Genomic DNA, 27,260 nt, shown 5'->3' on the forward strand with positions numbered 1-27,260 from the left:
TTTTAAAAGAGAACTCCAATTAAAAAAAAGAGTAAATTCAAACGATTCTACAGCAAAGGAGTATCAAAACCAAAAAGAAAGAAAAGACAAGACCAATATTTGTTTATTTAAAATGCTCACTTAGTGGGACAACTCTCTGGCGTCAGCTGCTTGACACAGATGTGAAGGGTTATTGGCAGTTGATGAAGTAGAGATGTTACTTCTGACAAGATGAATGGTACACTACTTATCCTTGTTGGCATTTCGAGATTGCTTTTGTGGTCAGCGGCGTCTTGTGTAGCATCACACAGAACACAAAATGCAACATCTACTGATCATTAAAAAGTGTTTTCCCCGCTTTTCAGTGAATTGATACCTTAGGAATACAAAGTGAAATGAGACCAGGGACTCATACTGTTGCATAGATTGTCTTTTCCCCCCTGTATTATGCAGATGAATACAGAATCCTAGTAAAGTTATGTCAACAAAGAATGAATATTTATTCCTTCTGCAGGCAAAAGAAATATGGATCTCCTCAACAAAGATGGCAAATGTGGCAAACGGGGAGACAAGATTAATGTTTCTAACAGTTAAACAAAACAAAAAGTGCTGTCATTGATTTGTAAGATCATTAACTGCCTTACAATGCTGTATCAAATGGTTTGCACCATGCAGAAGGCTGTGACGTGAACCATCAATCCTTTTAAGCTGCACCTTTATGTCTGTCTACTATAGGGTTGCAATACATTTGGGGAAACCTGGACATGTCATCTTTTGGGGGGCCAACATACCCATCTGGGCAGATTTTTACATTTAAAAGTAAATGTCCAGATTTTTAATTTTTTATTTGTGGGGGGACTGAGGGGGAGTTAGGGGGCACAGTGGGGGAGTTAGGGGGCACTGTGCCCTGGAAGCAACAGCGCTGCAGCAGAGCAAGGTTATCACAGCAAAGATCAAGTGGAGCTGGGGTCCTGCCTCCAGTCAGGCTGGCAGCAGCTCAGGTTTGGATGGCTCAAGCTGCTCTGCACATCACGGTTGCTGCCAGCCCGAGGCAGAGAAAGAGATGCATGGGTGTGGGCACCCTGTATACCACGGCCGCTGCCAGCCCAAGGTGGAGAAAGAGGCATGCGAGTGCAGAAGTGGCCCTGTATGCCTCTTTTCCCAGCTTGGGATGGTAGTGGCTCAGGTTGGCCTCTATTTTGCTCTTTGGGATATAACAACCCTAGACAACACAGAGAACCTTGCCAGGCAAAGATACAATGGCCTCGGCCCAGTATACCTGAAGGAGTGTCTCCACCCCCATCGTTCTGCCCAGACACTGAGGTCCAATGCCAAGGGCCTTCTGGCGGTTCCCTCGCTGCGAGAAGCCAAGTTACAGAGAACCAGGCAGAGGGCCTTCTCTGTAGTGGCACCCCCCCCCTGTGGAACGCCCTGCCACCAGGTGTCAAAGAGAGAAAACAACTACCAGACTTTTAGAAGACATCTGAAGGCAGCCCTGTTTAGGGAAGCTTTTAATGTTTGACACACTATTGTAATATTTTGTTGGGAGCCACCCAGAGTGGGCGGGGTATAAATATTATTATTATTATTATTATTATTATTATTATTATTATTATTATTACAAAGTCATGCCCAGCCCATTTCATTAGGCTGTGCACCTGGAGGGCCACAGGGTCCCTGCCCCTGCTATATACAGAAGTTAGGATGGAGCTCAGTAGCTTTGAGTCTTAATGGCTAGAATTGGAGTCAGGGAGTAGACAGCTAACAAGAGCATCATTAATTTCTCCCATAAAAGTCAACAAGTTGCCATTAATCCTTGGGGGGGGGGTAGAGGGGTACAGATGTAAAGCTTTAAACGGTATGGTGTTGCTATGTACTGAGGCACCACTGTCAATTCTGGGTGCCTGTCACACCAAACAGTTGGGCACTCCCCTAATGCTGTGCCGCCCATCATCATGATGATTAGGGAAAGAAGTCTGTCAAAGGCTGGGTTCTGTATCACTTGATGCATCAGCAGGAATGGAAAGTCTAGCTCAACAAATGCAAGGTCACAGCTGCTAAGATGCCATGTTAAATAAACATTGTACAATGAAATGAATTTTCTTCCACTCAGATAAACAGCTTCCATAATCCATTATGATTTAATGCTCTATTACCATTCCTGTGTCATTAAGTTCATGCGGTGAGAGTTGATTACATATTTGATGATGTGGGGCTGCCAATTTCTGAATGAATCCAGAGGGTCACATGCAAGAAGAATATTTATTACCACTTGGCTTGCACTGTAGCACTATATTTTCCCCCCTCTGGCTTCAGTTTCATCCGGCCCATAGTCTTCATAAAACCAACCTATATCGCTTTGTTCCCTGAAGTGCATTGTGCAGAAGTAATTGCCAACAATGCAATACTCTCGGAGAGTAGTGACTAATTGCAAGTCTCACTGAAAAAGAAAACTATTAACTTTAGATGTTGCTTTCCTGAAAGCCTCTTCTCAATAGCAGCTGAGGTTGCCACCTTTTCAAGGGACCACTGAAAGCCGTGCATTTAAATGGCAGATGTTAAACGGTTGCTGTGTAGACAAAAAGTGCCCAGGTTGCCATTAGTAGATTATTATTATGCCATCATTTACTACACTTATTTGGCACTTACAACATAAAATGTAGAATTGTAAAAAGCACACACATGCAAATAATTTTTTTTAACAACTTTTAACTCTGGTCTCATAAAAAGAATTTAGGGAGGTGATCAAACTTTCTGTGAGCAAACCCTAACCTGCTCTGCTCTGCCCTATCCTGCCCAGAATGGTGAACCCAGCAGCCTCCTATAAAGAAATAGTGGGTGATAGCTAGCAAGTTGATCAATCTGTTGCATTCTAGCAGTGAATTACTCAGTAATGGCTGGGAACTGTAGTTTGTAAAGGAAGCCGAGAGTTGTTAGGCAACCACTAGTCTCCTCACTCACAAGGCAAAAATTTCTGGAATTCCTTGTGAACAGGGATTGACTGACAAACCACTCTAAGAACTGGTGCTCTGTGAGGAGAATAAGGGGTCTCCTAACAACTCTTATCACCATTAACAAACTACATTTCCCAGGACACCATTCTTGTTACAATGGTATGATACTACTTTAAATGTATAGTGCATGTGGGGCTGTTAAAGTTGTTCAGTTGAATCCCTGATCTGGACCTTGTACAGAAATGAATTCTCTCTGCAGGAATGTACTTCAAAGCTTCACTGCAGAACAATCTTAAATACTGGTTACAAGAAAAGTTATAAAAATAGCAAAGTAACACATTGCAAGTCAGTATGGAGGTTTAGTCCTTTATGCATTTCAGTAAATCTCAAAGCTACGAACATGAGTTTGACCAAACTGCGGGAGGCAGTGGAAGACAGGAGTGCCTGGTGTGCTCTGGTCCATGGGGTCATGAAGAGTCGGACACAACTAAATGACTAAACAACAAAAAAACTTTCTCTGGTCCCGGACAGAGATCCTAAGCTTGTTCATCAATGCAGAACTTCTCTGCAACTACTACTGCTAAACATCTCCAACAAGCACACTCACATGCTTCTCTAGTTTCAGCTTCCTGCTATGGGAGCTCTGTAGTTAGTGTTTCTGGAGATGAGTCATCAGATAGCTTATCTCAGGCTAGTGGAAAAATGCCAGCCTTCTCTGACGCTTTTTCCAGAGTGAAACTTTTTTTTTTTTTTTTTTTGCCTATGATAAACTTCCCATTACAGTATTATAAATGCAATGTATCCAAACACAGCATTTTATGTACATTACTCTTATAACTTTAACAGAGGCCACAGAAGCCTTCAAGGCATTGGTGATCTTTAATGACAGAGAAGTAATGGGAGAAAAGTGACAAAGTGCAGGCAGGGAAATAAGTGAGGGAGTTTGATGCTTGGCAAATGGTGTGAATCTTCAATGATTCTCAGTGAATGGATCTTCTTTAGTCTCAGGATTGTGGTATCTATACCCTTTTAGTGACACTTGATAGTTCTGCTTGTAGGGTGGCCTTTTAAGTTCTATATTTATGCCTCATCTTCGCATTTGAAACAGGAAAACTAAGAGGCTTTTACCAATGTCAACTGAAATCCCAAAGAGCATTGTCATCAATTTTTCCTGCAAAGGGGAAAAGAAAGGTCTGTTGAAACTATTTTAAGAGACCTCTGCACAATTTGGAACCCATTAAGCTGAACACAGCTGGCCAGCCATGTGCTGTAGTCTGCCTGATGCTTGCACAAAGCCAATGCCCTCACAATTTAAGGCAATTGACCTAGGTGGGGCCAAAAAAGCAAAGGAGATTTCTTTGTTGAGCTCCTAGGTGTTGACATTCAACTCAGCAGATCACATCTTGTGAAGAAGGGTGTCAAAATTGTGGATTTTCTTTTTCCCTGAAATAGTGCTCTAACGCTGGGGTAGTCAACATGATGCCCTCTTGAACTTTGAATCCCATCTGCCTCAGGCAGCATGCCCAATGGTCAGTGATGGAGTTGTAGTCTAACATCAACCAAGTGCCTAGGGAACTCTTGCACTGATGCTTATATAATTTCTTAACCACCCCCACCCCTTTCCTGATGGGCTGTGGCCCATGATGCCTATTTAGAGAAATGAAACTTAGACCTAGAAACAAAACCTACTTAGTCAGGAGTATGTCCAGGGGCCCAGTCGCAAGAAGGACCGCCTTCTGAGGATGATCCAATTAGTCTAACATCATCGGCAAGACACTATTTTGCTACCCATTTTCTAAAGTCTAGGTATGACTTTCCTAGTTAATGAGAATTAATTTCTGAGCCAAATAAAACTGTATACCTATGTATATGTAAAAGTTTTCATTGCCCATAGTTCTTCACATGATTATATTATTGCAAAGGGCATGTTGATGACTATTAATAATGTATATATTTATGACCAAAAGACTGAGCCTTCATCTAGAATGTGTGTGGTTGTCCACGAATATTATTTTGCAAAAGGTCAACAAAACATCAATAGTAGTCAGAATTTGGTTTCCTTATTTCAAAATCAGGAAATAACATTGACTCTTGATGCTGATTTTGTCATTCTCCAGTAAGGTCACTATTATATTAGATAGGACTATGTAGATTCTGTATTTTGTTTCATTTGAAGAAGTAAATACAGAATTTGTTGCAGTTGTTGTGTATACAGAATTTTCATGAGTGAACAAAGTCATATTTGGTCAAAAAGTCAATGTTGGTATTATCTTTAAACCAGCTACCAAATTATAAAGGACTTGTATTGCTCACCTAGGGCTGTTAGATTTACTTAGGAGTGGGACTTCGGGTTAGCGCCATCGACTAATGGTGGATTCCCTCCGAGCTCCGGAGGGAATCGGCTCCGCAGGATTTGGTACTTGCCGCTGCGGCGACGCGGGGACCCTCAGAAATCACAGGCGCTGAAGCCTGTGAACCTGGTGACTCGGCGAGCACCATTTGCGCCCCCCGACCCACGAAGGAGCCTTTTTAAAGGCTTCGGAATGGGGGACGGGGCGAGCGGCGCGGTGCTGAGAGTCGACTGCTTCTCCTGCGGAGTGAAGCCGCATGCCATGGTCGGAGAGCGCTGACTTCTTCTTGTGAACAATTGGACTTTAAAAGCAACAACCCGTGAGTAGTACGGAAATTGGATTTGCAAAGAATTTTTTTTTTTTAAAATTAGGCACGATCGGGGAAGGCGCAAACAGGAAGTCTGTCTCCCCGTCTTGTAAATAATTTAAAGCAAGGACTAGTTAACTAAGGTCGAGAGAAATTCTTCTTCTTTATTGGGTAAAAGACATTAATTTCACGATTTGGCAGTATAAGTAATTTTACTGGAGGATAAGAGCTAATTTTGAGAGCTGAAGTGCCACCCCCCCGGACCCGGGAGTGATCCGCGAGAGAGCCTGTTGAGGAGATATAGAAGAGTTTGACAGCTGTCAAATTAGCTGTCAAGAAGGAAAAAGAGAACTTTGTCTCTGCTGTCTCTGCTGGATATATTTGTTACAATTTGGTTATATTTTGTTGAAAACAAGGAAGAACTGATACAAACTAACTTGATTTTTGGATTTGAACTGGAAGGAAGATTAAGTAACCAAAATCCCTCTAGAGGGGTTTTTGGGACATTACAAGAATGGCTGAAGGAGGAAAAATTCAAGCTAAATTGGACAGAGTTTTTCTTCTCTTGGGAAAGTTACAAGGCCAAATTGATGTTTTGGTTACCAATGTTGCAACTCTGGACTTAACAGTAAACAAATTCATTGAATTTGATAAGGATTTGACTCAGGAAGTTCATGCAGCTGGACAAGAAGAGAAACTTGAGAGATTTGAGAGCGTGGAGAAATAGATATATGTTGTTTCTGAGGAAAAGGAAGGAGGAGATGTAATGTTGCAGATGACAAAGGAGAGCCAGAGGCCTGACATGATGGTTACAAAGGAAAATAAGTACTGGATGATGAAAATCTGGTCTGAATTGGAGATTGAAGAATGGAGAGATCTCCTTATGTGGAGATCTGAAGACCTATGGATTACAAATTTGATTAAGGTGGAAGTTGGAGCTTTTGGGACATTTGGACTTAAAAGGAGTAAGAAACAAGATTCGGGCTCCACTTTTAAGTATGGAGGTCTGGCTGGAAGAAACATGGACCCTATTGGGACAGAGCTTCTCCGAGATCTGGTGTTTAATACTAAGGACTACCAAAAAAACCGGCAGAGAGGAATTGAGAGAGAATTAAGAGCCTCGGACGTGAGGTCTCCAGGCTGATAGTAGACTAAGACTGATGGACATGTGTTGGGGATCGAAACTGGGAAAGGGTGGGGTGGGGTTTGGGAATCCAAAGGGTGCACAATTATAATCTGTTTTTTTTATTTTGTTTTGTTATTAGTATGAAAATTGGGGAATTCGTGGAAGGGAATTTGGGTCGACTTTAGAAAAAGGTTTTAAGAATGAGCACTGATGTACAAATATTGATGTTTATAAGTTAAAAGTGGTTTTTCTAAAATGAATTAAATATAAAAAGGTCAAAAATTGGGGATAAGAACTTGTTGAATTAACAATTTGAATTGGAATATAAGAAGGGGAGGTGTGGGGAAGTCAGGGAAATATGTTATTGAAAATACGGATTGTAAACTTAATGTGTTTTTAACTTTTTTGGGGTTTTTTGATTTTTTAATGTATTAAGGTGGAAAATCTCAATAAATATCTTTTTTTAAAAAATAGATTTACTTAGGAGTGTTTGCTGAGGGTTATATATGTACCTGTACTGTGGGGGGTGGGGGGGAGAAATAGAAATTTGAGATACACATATGTTGATATGTGAATGCCAGCACAAAATGGCTGCCGTGGGCAGAAAAAAGAGAGGGAAAAGAGGTGGCTATTGGATCACCCCACTCTCCACTCTTCCTCACTCCCTCAGAAAACTTGTGAAGCAAAATTTCAGTTTGTAGAAGCCATGCTGACGCCAGTTGAAAAACCAGCCTCCCTCAGCAAGGCTTGTTCTTCCCTCCTTCATTATTGCTGCTATGTCCTTCTTTATATGTTACTTAGATTTTTCTATTCACCCTCCTGATCTCTCGATCGCTCTCTCTCTTGCCCTGAGCTGTTGCTGTAGGTTAATGCTGCTGCCTCACTCTGCTTAATGGTAGGGCCAACCCTGGCAATAAGGAAAAGTCCATCATTTACGAGTGCCAAATGCATCTGGTTGGTCCCTGGTAGAAATGGAATGTGTCTGTATGAGTCTCATACAGCATTAAAAAAACAAACAAGCATGTTACTAAGCTGCAAGTATCATACAGGTTTTGTATGGTACCTGAGAACAGGTAGTGGCATCAAATGCCTGCTGTATTTCAATGTAGCAGCGAACATAAGTGCGGTGTTGCATAATTTGAAAAGCAGCTGTAAATTTTTGTTCCCTTGCCTGATATTTGTGGACACTTTGGCCTCTTATTTATGACTATGTTTGGCAGGAGTGATGATCCTTGCCTTCAATTCAGCATTAACTGCAGTAGCTAATTATAGTATGCCTTTATGCAATTCCGCCTCATTAAGGACATTAAAGTTATGACCTGAGCTGATAAAAAGAAGAAGATTCATGGTGAAGAGCAAAATGCTCAACATCACCTCCAATGGATAGATACAAAAGGTGAAATCCCGAGACCTTTATGTCATTAGAAGGTTTGCCTCGATTAACTGGGTTTGGTGGGCAGCCAAATGTTCAGAAGCTTCACCACATTTTTAATTCATTGTAAAGGCTTTTCAAACACATCGTCAAGAAAGGATCTGCCTGTGTAAATTACCTTGCTCTCACAATTTGAAGATTTGTGTGCATGTCTTGATTAGAAAAAGTAAGGAGATGTTGTTATGAGCAGACTTAAGTATATATTTCCTCAAAGTTCCAATAAAGATATATTACTGGGAGCTTTATGTGGTGGTCAGTGGAAAATGTAATGGATAATGTCCTCAGTTGGGTTCTGACCACAAATGAAGAAATGTTGCTTCTCTGTCTAAAAAGGCTAAAGCAATTCTAAATTAACGATGGACTTACCTAGGTCACAAACATAAAATCATAAATTGTAGATTGGGAAGGGTCCCCAAGAGTCTTGTAATCCAACCTCCTCTGATGCAGAAATCTCAGCTAGATCATACATGACAGATGGCCACCCAACCTCTCCTTAAAAACCTCCAAGGAAAGAGAGTTCACCACTTCTTGTTGGAGGCCATTTCACTGTTGAATAGCTCTTACTGTCAGAAAATTCTCCCTGGGAAGGTAGACCATCTAGGAGAAGGAAAACTGTGATCCTAAATCTCTGCTTCCTTGATTCCTGAGAAAGGTTTCAGGAGCACACCCTGAGGAACAATCCATACCTACTGCCTTGTGGGACATCTTCAAGAGACTAACTAATCCTTCAGGGCAAGAGATCCATTTCACACCATCCTCCATGCTGAGTTCTACATCATGAAACTCAGACTTAGGAGAAGGAAGCTGACACTCAGGACCACCCTGTGTACTGATTGTAAATAAGAAGGCAGGGAGGTGGGGGTCAGCTGAGGGCAGGCTGAAGTTGGTGGGGCAGTATGCTAGAACAACCACCACTGACACGTTGCTCATCAAATGTATTACTTTTCTAAGGAGAACAAACCATTATTCATCCATTTAAGGATGTAGACTCATCTGTAGTTACTTACCAGTGAGTCCTTTTGAAGTCTTTGAAGGACTGTGTGGTGTACTGACTAGAGTGTCTGACTAGGAGTAGGAGAACCAGGCCCAAATTCTTTTGTAATCATAAAGCTCAAGGATGATCACCTAGGGACAGCCTGACATCTGTCACAGGGAGGATATAAGGTGAGTAGAGTATATTCCTGTATGATGCTGTCTTGCAGGAAAGGTGAGATAGAAATGTTAAAAAAAAAATGTGGAAGGTTAATGTGGCAATGAGACAGAGCAGATTTGTGAGTGAATATATGCAAGTATGACGCCAACTAGAAATAGACTTATGTGTCCATCTCTAAAAATAAATAAATAAATAAATACATAAATCATGCACACTGGATTGAGCTCCACATTGGTGGCATAGAAATACGTCCAAAATGCATTTTTGAAATGCAGTGAATGTCCATAGTCATAGGTGCCATATCACACTGAAGATTTGTGGGTGCCTGCATTGAAGGGATTTCAACTTTGCCCATTGATTATGTGGGCGCCTAGCCCCACAAATTGGAATTGGCTCCAGTGTCCATAAAGGTAAAGGTAAAGGTACCCCTGCCCGTACGGGCCAGTCTTGACAGACTCTGGGGTTGTGCGCCCATCTCACTCAAGAGGCCAGGGGCCAGCGCTGTCCGCAGACACTTCCGGGTCACGTGGCCAGCGTGACGAAGCTGCTCTGGCGAGCCAGAGCCGCACACGGAAACGCCGTTTACCTTCCCGCCAGTAAGCGGTCCCTATTTATCTACTTGCACCTGGGGGTGCTTTCGAACTGCTAGGTTGGCAGGCGCTGGGACCAAGCAGCGGGAGCGCACCCCGCCACGGGGATTCGAACCACCGACCTTTCGATCGGCAAGCCCTAGGCGCTGAGGCTTTTACCCACAGCGCCACCCGCGTCCATAGTTGTACTTAAAAAAAGCCCATTGTACTAAAAAAAAAGGCAATTGTTCTCTTGAAAAAATCTATTATTAATAGATAGATATTAATTAATGATTGGCGGGATGCGGGTGGCGCTGTGGGTAAAACCTCAGCGCCTAGGACTTGCCGATTGCATGGCTGGCGGTTCGAATCCCCACGGCGGGGTGTGCTCCCGTCGTTCGGTCCCAGCGCCTGCCAACCTAGCAGTTTGAAAGCACCCCTGGGTGCAAGTAGATAAATAGGGACCGCTTACCAGCGGGAAGGTAAACGGCGTTCTGTGTGTTGCGCTGGCTCACCAGATGCAGCTTGTCACGCTGGCCACGTGACCAGGAAGTGTCTGCGGACAGCGCTGGCTCCCGGCCTCTAGAGTGAGATGAGCGCACAACCCTAGAGTCTGGCAAGACTGGCCCGTACGGGCAGGGGTACCTTTACCTTTGCCTTTAATTAATGATTAACCGTCTAGGACTCTGTTGCGATACAGGTTTAACATTATAGAGTGTTTCCTTAGTTTCTACCCCACCTTACCCCCTTTCTTTCTTTTTCTCCTTGGGCTGTTCGAGGAAGGAATATAACAACCAAGAGATAACCACACACTGAAACAGCAGTGTTATTGCTGTCTTTACATAGATATGCCTACATTATTTTATAACTGTAGCAAAAAGGACTTTTCAAAGTATCAAAACTACTGGAAAGTGGAAGGGTTGGGTAGGTAAAAAAATTGATGTGCTATTGCTTCCAGGCTGTCTCCCAACAGAAATGATGTGATTGCCTTTCGGAAAACGCAGCTACATGAGCCGCCTTCTTTTTTAGAAGGTTTCAGGATGTTACTGGTTATGCTCTTTGAAAAAGAATAAAAAACTGGAGACAGCATTTCCAGTGAATCCTGTGGAAAATCTCAGTGGATTGTTACTTTTTTCAGCTCTGTTGACCTGAGATGCATTCCGGGTATGTACACCAGAATCTAAGCACAGGTTTCCTCGGGCTTTAGAAATCCTCTGAGTCAGCTAGTGCTCAGGAGGAATTTGGATGTCTGAATGCCGGGGGCAGAGCACATGTTTCGAACACAGAGCACCAGGGCAGGACCTATCCTTGGGCAAAGTGAGGAAGCTACTTCAAGAACCTGATTTCAGGTATCATGAGAAAGCAGCATATTCTTGGTTATTTATTTATCCTTATTGTATTTCTACTGCCAGGAAGTTGAGTGGGAGAAATATGTGTCGGCACTATGCTCTTTGATCTGGTAGGTGGATTCAAGGTTTGTTGCTCTTCCTCAGTAGTATTCAATACTGTGAGGCTGAGTCTAGGAAACATTTGTGGCTGAAACCCTGGAGAACAGCTGCAGAACAGTGTTGATGATACCGAACTAGACAGGCCAATGTCCTGATTGATTATAAAGTAGTATGCTTCATGGAACATAGAACAGAAAGCATATGGTTTTGTGGGCCCTGGGGGACTCAGGAAAACAAAAACATAAACACAACTTATAGAATCATAGAAATACAGAATTGGAAGGGACCCTAAATGTCATCCAAACCAAACCCCTGCAATGCAGGAATCTCAGTTAAAGCATCCATGACAAATGGACATCCAACCTCTGTTTAAAAACCCCACGGAAGGAGAGTCCACCACATCTCGTGGGAGTCTGTTCACCTGCTGAACAGCTCTTACTTGTTAGGATATAGTTCCGTTCCACCTTAAAAGGGTACAGGCATGACTGTTGGGTGTCACATGCCTGTATACTTCCAGCACAGTCTGCTGGGAACTTCCATTTGTATATAGCTTTTGTGTTTCTGCTGTTTTGCTGGAGACGAAGGGAAGCAGACATGAAATATGCTGAATAAAGTGCTGTACATTATGCTTACACATTTCTCTGTCTGCCTCTTCTGCTGTGAGAAGATTTACACACTCTGCTGATACAGCATGCATGGGTCTCTAAACGTATCTGAGGCTCATGTCACTGATTCATGCTGTTCCAAGGGAGACCGGCTGCCGGCCGGTGGCTGGAGCCAGCTGGGGGCCTTCCTGATGCCTCTGTCTTCCCAGCAGTATCCCAACATTACTGTCAGAAGGTTTTTCCGAATGTTTAGTCAGAATCTCCTTTCTTGCAACTTGAAGCCATTGGTTCGAGTCCTACCCTCCAGACACTGGAGGAGGAAGAGGGGGCGTGGGGAGCGCACCACCCCCGGCAGCGTGATCCTAGTGGGGTGCCATCGCAGCTGCCCCCCTGCCCGCCCTGGGCGCCATGCCCCCAGGACACGCATGTGCCGGAACATGAAGCTCCTCCACTGCCTCCAGAGCAGGAGAAAACAAGCAACCTCCATGTGACAAGATATTTGAAGATGGCTATCATATCTCCTCTCAGTCTCCTCTTTTCCAGTCTAAACATACCCAGCTCCTTCAAGCTTTCCTCATAAGGCTTAGTTTCCAGACCCTTGATCATCTTGGTTGCCCTGCTCTGCACCCGTTCCAGCTTGTCAACATCCTTCTTAAATTGTGGTGCCCAGAATTGGACACAGTATTCCAAGTGTGATCTGACTAAGGCAGAATAGAGTGATACTATTACATCCCTTGATTTGGGCACTATACTTCTGTTAATGCAGCCTAGAATAGCATTAGCTTTTTTTCTGCTGCTGCATCACACTGTTTGCTCATGCTAAGCTTGTAGTCCACCAAGATCCCTAAATCCTTTTCACATGTGCTGCTAGTAAGCTGGGTGTTCCCCATCCTATATTTGTGCATCTGGTTCTTCCTGCCTAAGTGCAGAACCTCACATTTTCCCTATTGAAATTCATTCTGTTAGCTTGCACCCAGTTCTCCAATCTGTTGAGGTCATTTTGAATTTTGATTCTGTCTTCTGCGGCATTAACTACCTCTCCCTGTTTGGTGTCATCTGCAAATATGATGAGCATTTCCCTCAGTTCCATCATCCAAGTCATTTATAAAGATGTTGAACAACAACAAGCCCAGGACAGAACCCTGCAGCACCCCACTTTTCACTTTTTTCCAGGATGACAGGGAACCATTAATGAGTAATCTTTGGGTATGGTCAGTCAACCAGCTACAAATCCACCTAACAGTTACCTCATTCAACCCACATTTTACCAGCTTCCTCACGAGAATATCATGGGGAACATTGTCAAAAGCCTTACAGAAATCAAGATACACTATGTCCACAGCATTTCCCTGATCCACCAAGTTTGTAATTCCATTAAAGACAGAAATCAGATTGGTCTGGCATGACTTATTTTTGAGAAACCCATGCTGGGTCTTAGTAATCACAGCACCCTTTTTTCAATGCTCACAGACCGACTGTTGAATTATCTGTTCTAGGACCTTCCCTGGTATCGATGTCAAGCTCACCAGTTGATAATTATCTGGGTCTCCCTTTTTCCCATTTTTGAAGGTGGGAACAACATTTGCCCAGCTCCAGTCGGTAGGGACCTCACCTGTTCTCCATAAATTCTCAAAGATAATAGACAAATTACATCTGCAAACTCCTTTAGTACCCTTGGACGCAGCTCATCAGGCCCTGGAGATTTGAATTCATTTAAAGTAGCTAGGTGTTTCCTTGCTACCTATTTTCCTATGTTGGGCTGCAACTGCCTCCTTACCTCATTAATTCTGTTATCACCAGGTAGGGCATCACTTTCCTTTTGGGTGAAGACAGAGGCAAAGTAGGTGTTGAGTAGCTCCTCCTTTTCTCTGTCACCCAATAGCATTTCTCCGTGTTCCCCACACAGAGGACCTACCACTTGCTTGTTCTTCCTCTTCCTTTTTTTAATATTATTTTGAACCTCTCTTGCAAGCCTGAGCTCATTCTGAGCTTTAGCCAGCCTGACTCTCCACCCTGCAACTGTTGGCTACTCGTGTGTACTCTTCCTTTGTGATTTCGCCATTCTTCCATACTTGTATGGTAGACACACTTACATGTGTCTTCATAGCACCCAGGGTGAGTGCAGCCAGGTGCGCCATGGGAGTTAGGTGCAAAGGGAAACATGAGGAGGATGTAACAGGGCAGGCACACACTCAGACTGACTGGAAGAGTAGATGTCGGTTGCATCCTCCTGGTGCCCTGCCAGCCCCAAACTACTCTGTCAGGCTTAGATGTGGGATCAGACTCGCAAAGCAGTGCAGGGATGGCAGGAGTAGTGTGAGGACCAAAATGCAACCTCGAAAAAAATGCCCCCTTCACTTCACCCACACTACGCCTCTGGGACCATATTACCTGGAAGACTAACCTCCCCTCCATTGCACAGAAAGGGCATGAAGATCAACAGATGGAAACCAGTTAACCTTAACATGGCCGGATGACTATCAGCTTGTGGGAATGAGCTTTTTCACTGGTGACACTGGTGTTGTGGAAGGCAGAAATTCGAGATATCACATTTGCAATGACATTCCACTTGGCTTACCCATATGTTTCATTGATCTCTTGACCTAACTATCCTGTTTTAATTGCTGTGCAGTTTTAATTGGATTGTTTTACTGTGTATTTATGTATGGGGCATTTAAAAATATTTCACATTTTTGGAACATTGTTCAATTGGGTTTGACATTTTGTAGACTACTTGGAAGCCATATTGACATTAAGGGGCATATAAACTAATGATGGTGGTGATGTAAAAAATAATAATAGCTAACCAAACTAAAAATAACTTTACAAGTTTATCCACTGCATTTTTCTTAAGCATGCGATCTAAAGCACACATACACAGAAGTTCTATTGGAATTCAACGGTCAAGCTACTTGTACATAAACACAATTGGACACAGAGTAGCTCAACATGAGGCTTGTTTATGCCAAGCAAATTTGCTAATTATGTTAGATTTTCAGTCAGATATAAATAGGTGTAAGCAGCCATGCCACTATTTTGCAGAGTGATCTCCCACACATATCAAATTTCCATTTGAAGATGGTGAAATGAAACTCTTTTTGGAGCAGCCTCATGCAGGCTTGGGAAGTATAAAAGGATATTTGTGAACCGAAGGTTCTCTTTGTGTCCCAATCTAGTGTTGTTATCAAAGGTCCTAGGGGTTTACAGTCCTGGCAAGATTGAGTTGATGACTGAACATGATCCAGCCAATATTAAGCACTTTGAGACCCATTCATTTCAGTAGACAATATTGAGCTAGTTGGACAAGTGGTCTGATGTAATGCGAAGAAATGTGTTGCAAAGAATCTTCCTACTATATTCCACTGAAATCAATGGAACTCTATAAAAGGGAATCTTACTTATAGACAGTGATGAAAAGAGGCGGTCAAGTAAAGGGAACCAATAAAATGTTTACCATTATACTGTGTGAGTGTCTGCAGGCGGTTGGAGGATGGATGGCTGCTAACGGATTGAGGTTGAATCCTGACAAGACAGAAGTACTGTTTTTGAGGGACAGGAGATAGGCAGGTGTGGTGGTCCTGGATGGGGTAACTGTGCACCTGAAGGACCAGGTGTGCAGCCTGGGAGTCATTTTGGACTAACAGCTGTCCATGGAGGCGCAGGTCAATTCTGTGTCCAGGGCAGCTGTCTACCAGCTCCATCTAGTATGAAGGCTGAGACCCTACCTGCCTGCAGACTGTCTCACCAGAGTGGTGCATGCTCTAGTTATCTCCCACTTGGACTACTGCTACGCGCTCTACGTGGGGCTACCTTTTGTAAAGATAAGATGGCGTCCGGCACGTTTCTGCTGCGCCACTGCGCTTCTGTGCCGAGCTCCCTTTAGCTCTCTTAGCATAGTCCTAGCAGAGTTCAGCAGCGGGAGAAACTGTTGCCGTGTGTAGGTAATAACTCAGACTGAAAGCAGGCTTCTTGCTAATCTCCAACAGTCTTTAATGAGAATAAAAACATCATAAATCAGCCCGGCGAGAGAGCAGACATCCTTCTCGTCTCTCAGCCAAAAACGAAAGAGAACTCACACACAGAGAAAGATTCCCGTATGTGAACATAACCACACCTCAGAATGTGAGACGTCACACAGAACTGTTTAACCCTGTAAGTTCTGAATCTCCTCACACCTTTGAAGGTGACCTGGAAACTACAACTAATCCAGAATGTGGCAGCTAGACTAGTGACTGGGAGTGGCTGCCAGGACCATATAACACCGGTCGTAAAGGATCTTCATTGGCTCCCAGTGCATTTCTGGGCACAATTCAAAGTGTTGGTGCTGACCTTTAAAGCCCTAAATGGCCTCGGCCCAGTACACCTGAAGGAGGGTCTCCACCCTCATCGTTCAACCCAGACACTGAGGTCCAGTGCCGAGGGCCTTCTGGCGGTTCTCTCACTGCGAGAAGTGAAGTTACAGGGAAACAGGCAGAGGGCCTTCTCAGTAGTGGTGCCCACCCTGTGGAACGCCCTCCAATAAAATAAATAAACAACTATCTGACGTTTAGAAGATTTCTGAAGGCAGCCTTGTTTACGGAAGTTTTTAATGACTGTTGTTTTAATGTATTTTTAATCTTTTGTTTGAAGCTGCCCAGAGTGGCTGGGAAAACCCACCCAGATGGACGGGGTATGTATGTATGTATGTATGTATGTATGTATGTATGTATGTATAAATAAATAAATAATCATACATTACTAAGGCCCAGCATTTGAGTTTTCTAAAGATATATTAGGGGGCTGCTGAATGCTCCCAACTTTCCTGAGCAGAGAGAATCATCTGTGGTCAAGGCTGCTTGGGTTTGTTTTCCTTTGGGCAAAGGAACAGGGGAAATATATGGTATTTTTTTTAATATTTCCAAACATAGAAGCAGAGATACATGTATGAGGTGTATGGAACATTTAAGTTCAAAGCTGAACTACATCTCACATCTTCCTTGACCATTGTCCATGCTTGCTGGGCCTGATGAGAGTTGTAGTTCAACAATAACAACAAACCTATGGTTACGTGAAACATATTCAATAAACACACAAGACGTAACTGGCTGTAGTTTTGAATAAATAAGGTATACTATTCATTGTATCAAATTGTAGATTTCAATGGAAATCTCATAAAGTTCAACAAAAAAAGCAGAAGACCCAGTGGATCAGTTCATTCTCTAGTCAGTTCATGCATAAGGTCCATACATGTATACGTATCTATTCCACCTCTCTGTTCAAAGAGTCCAATAATCCACATGAAGGGTTGTTACAGTTCTACAGAATCCTTTCACAGAGTCTAAAACAGGATTTCCAGAATATTAGCCTTATTTCACCATCCTAGGCTTCATCAGTAGAACAGGCTCATATGTAATATTACAGGATAGTGGATCTTATAGCATAGTAGTGGTTCCGCTGAAATCTACAATTTGATACAATGAATAGTATACCTTATTTCTTCAAAAGTACAGCCGGTTACATCTTGTGTGTTTACTGAGAGTTGTAGTTCAGCAACTTTTGAAGGGCCAAAGTTCTCCACACTTGTTCTATATTCATTTCATATGTGACTGAGGGACTGTGGGTCACCTGTCAAGGAACCATAGCTGCGCAGGGCTCCCCCAGAATGGCATACATGGTATGCTCTAGAAGACGTCTGGATGTCTAAGTTTAATTCCTTCTGCGCATTTGGGAGCCAATAACTTTGTTCCTCAAGTGTCTTTTAAAGAGCCTCTGGAGAAATTATTTGGGGATCTTTGTCAAACGAGGCAGTGAATGACATTTGACTGAGCACAAATGTCATAAGGTGAAGATAACAGACTTGTTGGCTTAATGAAGGTTTGATACCGGGTACCAGACAAAATACACAAAGGCAGATCAATGTCCTCATGTGTCTATGTAACTGTGATCCAAATATGTCCCACAGCACAGCTATAGAAAAGAACAATAATATTTCCAACAAACTGTAAAGGGTCTGTAGGTCAGAAAATAGCTATTTTTCAATAGCTGAATCCTGTGAGGGGAAATGCACTGAAATAACAAGTGTGGGTTTTTTTCTTTTTTCTTTTTTAAGATTAGATTAATTCTGAACGAAAGTGAATGCAATCTTAAGAGAAGCCACAATTCTTTCCCAACTTCAGGGTATACACTATGCAATCCATTTATTACACTGTATTAAAAGTGTCAGATTTTTAGATCAAAACCCATACTCTGAAAGTACTATAAAAGAGCAATTCATGCTAAAGGGAAAACATACTTAGCATATAGAAAGTTTCCTGTACATTTAGCTTTATAATTTCATGCTTGAAGTGTTAGGACATTGCAGAGAACAAAAGGGAGAATGATCCTAAGTCTAGCGGAAATGTAAGAATGCTTGGATATTAAGTATAAGTGTGTGTCTGTGCAGTACAAACAGACACATATTCAAAGGGGATAGGCATCTGGTAACAGAAATGTGCTTAATGGTTGAAAAATAATTTCACTATCTTCAAACACAGCTCTGGAGTTGCCCTCTTCTGTTTTCGATGGCTAATTCCAGCTACTGGATGATGGATGCCAGCGAAGCTTATAATTACCTAGTTTGCAATATGAATTTGTCCAAATCACAATGTTCAGAACCCGATGTATAACAAATCAAGTCTCTTTTGACTGTGAAAAGCACCGGTTTGAATGTAGAACAAGACTCTGCTTATGCACAATCAGTGAAATTCTGCCCATCAACTATTTTCTTCGTCCAAGTCTTGTATGTTAATCACAGTTCATACAGAACTGTGCAACTACTCATACAAACAAAGAAATAAATTCCTAGGTTGATTTTTAGGCTCCAGGAAACTGTGAAATCCTTAGCTTGTTGGTACAGGGAATAACTCAGGAAAATATGATCTTGAGAGCAAGGGAGCTGTGCAGTCTGTGAGTTTATCTTCCCAAGGTTGGGGATGCTCCCTGACCTGAATCAAATTCCCTCCCTGACCATATTCCCTCCCTGAACATATTCCCTTCACATACTCTTAAAGTCCCCTGTTACCCATATCAAACATTAGGACTATGTAAGGAATCTAGTTTGGTTTGGAGCCCAGATCAGTGTGGCATTCGTACGGAGCCCCTGGTCGTCTCACGGACTATTGACCCATCACCACTAAACCGCTGCCACCAACCAGGTTCCCCCTGGTAAAATCACTTCAGTCTCAGTCAGCTTCTCCATTAATAAAGAAGAGTGTATTTTATTTCAGACACAAACAAAACTTTTATGGCATTCCAAATGTTGTTGCTCTTTACTTTCTTAGTCTTATTTTCCTCTCTCTACCTCCCCACACTCAAGAACCCACTGCCCTGTCTCTCTATTACCAAAAGCCTTTCCCAACCAGCCAACCCACTAAATCCAACCAACTACACACCCACAACTCCTAACGAACTCCTCCTCCTCGAACTCCTCCCAGAACTGGTTTTATAGTCCCTCTGACTCCACCCCCCTGGGTCCTGACTGGGCAACCTGGTTAACTATTTCCCCTCCAGCACTCTCTCATGTATGTTAACATCACATACAGTACTGCCAAATCAGTGAGACATATGATGTGGGCATGCCCAGTGATGTATTCGTTTTTAGTCTGAAGTTGCTGTCCATATCAGTTTGGCACAAGGAGAACATTTGGGCAGTAGCTCTTTCCTGGTGTTTTCATAATTTAACAATATGCTGGTTTCTCCATGGCTCAGCTCTCATGGACAGTGACTAAATGTGGTTGTTTAATTTTCCAAGGCATGGTTCGGCCTCCCTTGCATGACACACAGTACTCTGTGCAGAAATTAGACACAGAACATTTGGTTTGAGTTCAGCACTACAAAATTCGCCAGTGTTAATGACCACGATCCACCCTTCAATTTCCTCCCCCTTGAAATAATTAGGCAGAGTCAAGCTATTGTGTCACTCTTTAATGTTCATGCTGAAAAATAATGATGACTAGCAATATTACGTCCCTTTTTTTAATCAATGGCATCTGCATTTACTTTTTTTAAAAAAATGTTTCCAAGGAAAGCTTAGCACCCTCCCTCCTTCCCTCTCACACACATACACAGAGAAACAGAGAGGGGAAAGCTCTCAAAGCAGTAAGCAAAAATAGATCTTAAAGAACTAGGCATCTACAAAGTGAATGGAAATTATTCAATGAAGATTGAAGAAGCAATTCCATGGCTTAATACGGATTTTAAAAAGTAAAGGCGTAAAAGCCAAGCCGAGCAAAGATATAAAAACCACCTTAGCACAAGGGGAGTGGGGGGAAGCAAGCAGAAAAGTATAGCTATCTTTAAAAAGCAAGAAGATAAATTATGTAGCTCAATGTTAAACTATGTTGAAATGAATGGGAAGATTATGCAAGGGAGCTGTAATCGCATTAGGAGAAGCAATTAAAGACACCCAAAGTGGAACCAAGTGAAATAGACAACTCCTGGCTTGGGCACTCAAAAAGTGGAATCTTCATTGGCTCTAATGTGGAATGGAAGCCCCATTCCAGTTAAGAGTGGAAAACCTGATGCACCAAACCCGAGACCCATTATCCTGAACCAGAATAGGAACAGCACACAAGTGGACAACCATTCTGCGTGTAGCTCCCACCACTCAAAGAAGAAGAAGAAGAAGAGTTTGGATTTGATATCCCGCCTTTCACTCCCTTTAAGGAGTCTCAAAGCGGCTAACATTCTCCTTTCCCTTCCTCCTCCACAACAAACACTCTGTGAGGTGAGTGGGGCTGAGAGACTTCAGAGAAGTGTGACTGGCCCAAGGTCACCCAGCAGCTGCATGTGGAGGAGCGGAGACGTGAACCCAGTTCCCCAGATTACGAGACTACCGCTCTTAACCACTACACCATACTGGCTCTCAAAAGTCCCATCTAGCAGCTGAGACTCCATATCAGGTTATTGGTGTCCTCATTCAGATGTATCTATTTCCTGAGATTGCTTAAGTCCAGAGTTGTTTTCTGCCTGCCTTCCAAATGCTTGTAAAGAATTACTGTAATTAATATTGGAATAGCATCTTCAACAGATGTCTTCAGTAGATTCAGGAAACCCAGGAAATAACGAAGTTCCGATCCACATATCTGAAAGGGAGGTGCAGATCATGTCAGTTTGCATCAGCATTCACAAAGTTCAAATTCAACAATCAATAATGGCATGCTGATATATTCTCCCTTTTCTTTCTCTCGCACTAGCTTTCATTGCACAGGGTATTTTGGGTGCAATTTGGGGAAACCCTGTAAATAGCACAACCCTACCTCCTGCAATCTGGACAAAAGGCTCTCCTGCAAGCTTTCATTGAAAGTTTGAATTAGAGCTGTGCTAAATATCACTCTCAGATTTTTAAATGGGCTGCACCTCATGTGTCGGTGGCGTGTGGCAGAGAGGGTTCTGTCGGCTTCTTGAGAAATAATTTTGGATTTTTCATTTAGGCAGAATTTGCACATAATCTTATGAGGTGGCTGAGGCATGTGTGTTTGGGAGTGAACAGGTTTATTCTTCTATTGTACAGTGATTCCTTGGCTTTCTGCAGCCTTCCAGATCTAGGCTCCCCGCCCCACACATTAAAAAAACCTCCAAGACATTCCTACCTGGGATTTTCTGAAAGCATGGACACCCTGGAGAGCTGCAGAGGGCAGAACATAGAGATGTGAGTCATATCATGGAAGGAAGGACACTTACAGGCACCCCTCAGGGACCTTGAAAGCAAGGTAAGTCCAACAGCTCAACCCCCTCTTCCCACCCAAGAGAATTTCACTAAAATATCTTCCCCACCTTTGAGTATTTTAGAATGCATTTTCCCCCCTTAATCAATTGATGGATACTGGTTTGAAAAAAGACGTGGGCTATGTTTTCAGCACTGTGCTTGTTTGATTCCTGGTTATGTAAGAGGAATTAAGGAAAGCTCAGCCTTAGTAAGGAAAAACTGGTTGTGGAAGAGGCAAGATAGAACCAAGGAACATCCTTTCAAAGACACTGGATTAGAAATGGAAACCAAAGGACAAAGCTTTGAATCTTTTAAAAAGGTAAGTATAATTACGTACTGTGTGATTACAATTACTGGTTAGCTGGCTTCACAGAAGGGGTGCACGTTTGTGTTTTCTCATCCAAAATATCACAGGGGAGGACCTTGAACTCCAACATTTCATTTAAATAAAAATAAAAAACTGGTTTGCTAGCCCATAATAAAGCAAAGCAAATATAATATGTTCATGTCACTGCAAGCGGGGGGGGGGGGGAGAGATGAAGAGTGCCTGGAAAGATTGTCTCTCCTGGGAAACTTTTAAATAGCAGATAACAAACAGTTTTATGGGGAAACATTAAATTAAGTAATTCAACCACACATGCTGTGGAGTTTGCAGACCAAGGAATATGTTCCCCATTAGATTTGAGGGAAGGCAAATAAACCTCTTCTGGTCTGTCATATAACCTTGAGTTAAATTCAAGGAGTGAAAACAACATAGAGACGGATCACACCTAAAAAGAGATTTAGTGCCACATGAGCTTTCATGGACTAAATCCCACTCCATACATCTGATGACTACAGTCTACAAAAGCTTATTGCATAACAGAATCATAAAATCATAGAGTTGGAAGGGGACCAATGTTCATCTAGTCCAACCCCCTGCAATGCAGGAATCTTGGCTAAAGCATCCCTGACAGATGGCCATCCAACCTCTGCTTAAAAACCTCCAAGGAAGGAGAGTCCACAACCTCCTGAGGGAGACCGCTCCACTGTCAAACAGCTCTTATCGCCAGAAAGTTCTTCCAGATGTTTAGTCCGAATCTCCTTTATTGTAACTCGAAGCTATTGTTTCAAGTCCAAGCTTCCAGAGCAGGAGAAAACAAGCTTGTTCCCTCTTCCATGTGACAGCCCTTAAGATATTTGAAGATGGCTATCATATCCCCTCTCACTCTCCTCTTTTCCAGGCTAAACATACCCAGCTCCTTCAAGTGCTGCTCAAAAGGCTTTGGTTTACAAACCTTTGATGATCTTGGTTGCCCTCCTCTGCACCCGTTCCAGCTTGTCAACATCCTTCTTAAATTGTGGTGCCCAGAATTGGACACAGTATTGCATGTGTGGTCTGACTAAGGCAGAATAGATTGGTACTATTACTTCCCTTGATCTGGACACTATACCTCTGTTGATGTAACAAACCTATTCATCTTAAAGGCGACGTGGAGGTGGTACGTGCTGCTGGAGTAACCCCTGCCCACCAGGGACTGGGCAGATGAGGAGGAGTGGTGGAGACCGCCACCCCAGGAGACTTCCAGAGAGGAGGAAGGGAGAAAGAGTATAGACCTAGAGTTGTGGTTTGAGACAGGTCACCCCCCAGAAGAAGAAGAAAGGAGTTGGGAAACAATGGGTGAAGAAGAACAGGAGCAAGGTGGCATTGAACAGAGGCAGGAGTCAGATGTGTTAGAATCTGTGCAGCAGCCAAGTGACACACTGTCTCTGTGTCCTGACCCTTCCAGGGAGGAGGAAGAGGAAGATGGTATAGATTTACAACAGTTGTTTGCAGGAGGTCACAGCTCAGAGGCAGATGAGGGGGAAAGCTGGGAAATAATGGGAGAGGAGGAGCAGGCAGAGCAGGAACAGGAGCTGGCTGACACGTTGTCATTAGAAAGCATTCCAGAACCACCATCTCCCATAACCTGGCGAGCCTTAAAAGTAGGAAAGCAAAGAGCTCAAAGACAGAGGGCACTTAGCAGCACCTGTAGAGGAGATGATGAGAATGATGAATGAGGAAGTGGGAGAGAAGGGGGTTGGCAATTCACTCGGGACAACGACATTATCCAAGAGGTTGGATACTATAGCCTCTCTCTGTAAAGATTGAAATAGAAAAGGATGGTTAGAAACTTTTCCTTGTCTTTATACTTCCCTGGGCAACCAGCCAGGAGCCGCTGACAGTACCCTGACACTCTGGAGAACCATCACCCTTTCTGAGAAGCAGACGTGCTATGTGCTATGTGCATCACAGAACAGAGAGCCCAAGGGGGGTGGAGCTCTATCCTGAGCAATGTCAGATTGAGAGTATGCTGCTTTTCCTGTGTCTTCTTGTGCTCTCTCTCTCTCTCTGCATCTTTGATTTCCTGAGCAGTTAGCCAGGCATCCTGACACCACTGGAGCTAAGCAGGGCCGCACTGTGCCATGTGCCTGGCCACACAGTGTGGAGCCTGGCTGGCCAACGCAGCTGACACCACACTGACTTTCCAATAAAATAAAATAAAATCCTGGGAACTGTTGTTTGTTAAGGGTGCTATGTGCTCTACAGAGTTAAAGTTCAGTCCCCATGATTCTTTGTGGGATGTCATATGCTTTAAATGCATTATATGTATGCAGCCTATGTCCAGAGAAAGTGTGAGGGAGGGAGGGAGGGAAAGAGAGGGATTGGTTACTGTGACAGTGAGAAGGAGGAGAAGAAGACACCATTTAAGGAGGGTGAAGACATCATGCCAAATAACCACACTTAACCTGGTGTTAGGTGAATCTCTCTTAATGGGCTGAAGCAATGGTGTATATAAAATGTTCCACCCTGTAAGGAAGAACTGAAACGCACAACTCTTCAAAATGAGGATGGGGGAGTCTTTCAGATATATTATACCCTTAATTAGTCACAGCATGACTCTGTCACCAAAACAGATTACTTTTAATTTTCCACACGTTTTAATTCCCAGCTTTTCCATTCTTATAAAAATAACAGTGGATATAGTGTTAAAATTGTCCTTCCTTATTAACAGCCCTTTGGACAATTATTCCTCGTGGCTCTCAACAGTCCTAGATAGCTGCTTCCCTCATGTTCTTGTATAAAAGGTTTACAAAACCTTTGCTAGGATCTGCATTGAGTGTGAGATAAAATGACTTTAAAAAGGGAAAAAAGAACACACTCAAGCTCCTGCAGCTCTCAAATGACTGATTTTCTTTTCTTCTTCTCCCCCTCCCCACTTTTTCTTTTTTTCCAGATTCAGATCAAAATGGGATGTTAGAATAAGCTCTCGGCGCAACTGAGGCAATGAAACATTACACAGAGAAGACTCTGCAGTAGAAAAGGGCTGTGCTGTGAAGTCAACTTCAGGCAAAATATTCCCCGCTCAGTGCAACTGTTTAGCAAGAACCCAACTTGACTCTAAGCTGCAGAACTTGCCCTTTTCACCATGCTACCCTAAACCCAGAAATGTGTGGTTAATTATAGTCCCATGGCCTGATTTAGCCAGGAAGGGAGCATTGCTTCTATGTATAACTTTATGAAGAACGAGGACAAGCCGGGACTGTCAGACAATCTTTATTGCTTCAACCATAGGGCACAATCAGAAACAAAAAGCCAAATAGTGATAACTGCAAAAATACAATTTTCACAGTGCAATAAAATGGTGCTTGTTCATCAAGCTATGAGGAAGTAGAAAATTGGGCTAAAACTTTAGAAGGGGCCCAAAGAACTCTTGCCACTGCTAAATAATAATAATATTATAATAATTTATTACTTACCCTGCCCATCTGGCCAGGCCTCCCCACCCACTCTGGGTGGCTTCCAACCGTTAGGATTCCTGCTCCGTGCTTGCAGTCATGGGATTGTTGTCTATCACATGACGGTGTATGTTTTCATTCCACATAGTGGGAAGTGACGGAGACAGAATGTTTGTATTACTGTGCTTCCGTGATGTAGGATGCTTGTCCTTTGTCTCTCTCTCTTTGCTGTCTGATGAGAAAGAGGAAGGAGCTGAGTCAGAATGCTCTGAGTGTATTATATGTAAATAAAGTAGTTTAGCCAAAAAGCTGCACTGCTGAGTCTGCCAACACTCTACTAGTCCTAAAGTGTACTGATGCCTTTTGGTATCAGTCACTGTGATGTTTGGGCTGGAGAAAGCTTTTGAAGCTCCCGAACGACCAACCAGGAGGGAGAGAGCATGCCAGTTGGGCATATGTCTCTATGGGATTCCTACTTGCATGTAGGATGTTCCTGACACCAACAGGTTATTAAAAACACAATAAAAGATCAAACATTAAAAATTTCCCTAAACAGGGCTGCCTTCAGATGGCTAAAAGGGTTACTCTATTACAAAAAGCCGGCTGGAAGTCAATACTTAGCAACTCAGACCAGCCAGCTTTCTCCTCAAGACCTGGGCTGAAACAATCACACCTCCCTCGAATTGGGTGATGTTTTTTCCAGTTCATGTGAAGCCAAAAGTGATGCAACCAAGAATCCATTAAATCCTTTGCCGCATGTGCAGACTGGGTGGCAGACTTGTCAATCAGGAAAGAATTAACTGCAGGGAGAAAGTTTGAAAAGTACTGGTGTAACAAGATGCTCTATATGTGTACAAGTGTTTTTGTGGAGAAGTATATACATGTTGATTTGTACAGCTCAGTTATTGTTTATGCAGGTACACCAACTGTACATTGATTGCATGTTGCTTGAATTAATCAAACCTGCATGAGCGTGCAGCTCAACTGTTTTTGTAAACACAGACTGTACACTTGTTGGATGTAATGTGCAAATTGTTGGTTTCTATTTCCTCACTGAGCAGCAAATGCTTGTCACAAGACAATGTTTACATTCCACAGTCAGAGTTATTGTTGGATTCCCACGGGAATGGGAGACTGGATGTGACGTACACTGGTTTCCTGTTTTTCACTGTTCTCTCAGTTTCTTTGTGTCGAGAGGAGTTGCTTCTCTGCTCTCACAAAGGCAAGATGTATGTTTGTATGCTCTCAGCATAGCTTGTAAATAAACTTCAGCATGTAGCACATTCCTGCTTATCCTTTCGTCTGCGGGACTACGCTCTGCTTGGGCTCAAGATAAGATGAGCCTGTACCAGCTCCAGATGGGCCGGAGCTGGTCAAATCCCCTAATGATAACTGAAAACAGCCAGCTCCTGTGGATTAAAACATTTACAATGGCATTAGCTCTTCTGGGTTGTAGATGGTCCCCCTTTGAGGAACATATCAGTGGGCAAAAACATGCTGCAAAGGTCACTTACTGTGGTCTGCAGTTGCAACCCGACGCAGCGCCTTCCCCGATCACCATGTCTGGCAGGGCGGTTTATAAAAAACTTATTTTTGAGAATGCCTGCTCCAAAGGTCTTCTCCTACTACACTAGGGGTTATATAGCTATATCTGAAATTTCATGCATATCAGTTAATATCTTGACCCTGCTCCACTGAATTGAAATTTCAGGCTTCACGACATAGGAAAACAGCCAAGTAAACAGCTATTTTCGTGAAGGAGGATCAAGATATTAACTGATATGCATGAAATTTCAGATATAACTATACAATCCCTAGTGTAGTAAGATAAGACCTTTGGAGCAGGCATTTTT

Source organism: Podarcis raffonei, chromosome 4 (assembly GCF_027172205.1).
Source record: "Podarcis raffonei isolate rPodRaf1 chromosome 4, rPodRaf1.pri, whole genome shotgun sequence".
NCBI classification, from domain to species: domain Eukaryota; kingdom Metazoa; phylum Chordata; class Lepidosauria; order Squamata; family Lacertidae; genus Podarcis; species Podarcis raffonei.